Source organism: Varanus komodoensis, unplaced genomic scaffold, assembly GCF_004798865.1.
Source record: "Varanus komodoensis strain SLA01 unplaced genomic scaffold, ASM479886v1 scaffold16, whole genome shotgun sequence".
Classification (NCBI taxonomy): Eukaryota; Metazoa; Chordata; class Lepidosauria; order Squamata; family Varanidae; genus Varanus; species Varanus komodoensis.
The window spans coordinates 10,508,417-10,510,319 of NW_025335468.1; positions in this window are offsets into that span (position 1 = coordinate 10,508,417).

Below are 1,903 nucleotides of genomic sequence, written 5' to 3' on the forward strand. Positions count from 1 at the left end.
GCTTTTCATTCAAGCCTAGCAGATTTTCCCAAAAACATCGCAAAGGTTTCCCCTTTTATTGAGGACTGTGCCATTCCACTTCCACTTTCTCCTTTATCTGGCTCCTGGTGCTTTTTAACAGCAATACCACATGTAGAAATTTGAAGAGTAGTAAAGTCACAGAAGTGGTAACAGAAAATATAAAGTAATCACCACAATTGTTTTTTTTCCCCTCAGATCAGATCTCTCTAATTAAAGTTAAATACCTTCTGAAAAAATGAATACTGTAGATTTAAGGTTTAAAAAATTAAATATATTTACACAGAAATCCCCATTTGGGCTTCCCATTGATTACTTCCATGATAGCTGCTTTTTCTAATTTACTTTTCTGCCTATAAATGTCCCGTTACAGTCAAAACAAAACATCAAACTGTACTCTTGCTTTAATATTATTTTTCTCCAAATCTCAACTTCTGGTCAATATTGAAAACAATGGTAACCCTTGCTTTTTGAAAAAGAAATCCCTTCAAGAATGCAAAAACTGCTTACATTTGAAACTAAAGAACTCTTCCGGGTGAGGGTCTTTAAAGCAGCTGAACTATCCTAAGACCTATTTAAACCAGTGATTCGGGTGAGAATGAGGATGCAAGAAAAGAATTTTTAAAGAACATCAGTTCCTGGGAGCATGGCTACCAGGTCAAACTATAAAATGCAGCGGGTAGCACAACTATCTTACAGACAGTTTCAGAAGTTTAGGGAATTGTGGTATCCTGAGATGGAAAAAAGGGGGCCATGGGCTGTATTATTTGGAACTAGTATTCTTTAAAATAAAAGACCCATTAGTTAAAAGAAGAAATGCCTTTTCCCTGGTGACTGCAGCTGGCGTGACAAGATATGAAATCTGCTTAGCATCCCGATAAAGGAGCCAGAAGTGTTAGCCAGCAGGCAGCCCAGGAGCAAGTTAAGAAGCATCTTGATGCCCATTCATGGCGTCCTATACAGCTTTTATGACCAAGGCAGGCAGGCTGGCTGGCTGGCTGGCTGGCTGAACAGCTCTCAGCCCAAATACCAGGGAGCTCGCTTATGCCGAGAGCATTGCAGCACCCTGTGTGGGGGGCCCATTGCTTGAGCTTTACTTGAGCGGAGAAAGAGCCCCATTGGTGAACCCTCAGTCAGGCAACACACTTTTTTTCTTTACGCTGCAGTTTCAGGGCCGTGACAAACTAAGTGGCTGGTAACACCTAGACCGTACCACGGACAGAGCGGGGCCTGGAGACCGAGTTAGAAGGAAAGGTTGAAGGAGTTGGGTGATTTTAGTCCAGCAAAAAGACAGTTAAGAGGCAACATGGTAGGCATGTCCAGATCCTTGGAGGGGTGTCACAAAGATGGAGCACATTTTATTTGCTGTTCCCCCAGAAGGCTGGACAGAACCACTGGGTTCAAATTACAAGAAAAAAGATTTCATCTGAACATTAGAAAGAGCCTCCTGATGGTGCAAATGTGACAGCGGGAATCCAGACACTGTTGCCTTGCTAGATTTGCACAACCAGAATGTTACAGGTCACTTTTGAATACTAGCATGTTGGTACCTAAAATTTTTATTTTTATGTAGGAAAGTGAACAGGAAATAATACAAGTTAACTGGTATACGTTGAAGACTTCTTTAGAGATGCCCCTGCTTCAGAATTGCCTCCCCAGGAAAACTGAGGCTCTTTTGATCATGTTTTTACAGATCGTTCATTAAAACTGGCCACAGAGATAGTTTTGCAAGCAAGGGCAGAGCTCTAATGAAACAATGCAGAAGAGAGCGTCTACAGCTATGCTGCGTACTCTAGCAGCTCCGCCCAAAAGGAAATAAACACTTAACTGACCTTTAGAGCACAATCCAGCGCATGTTTATACAGAAAAAGTCCTACAATTCCTA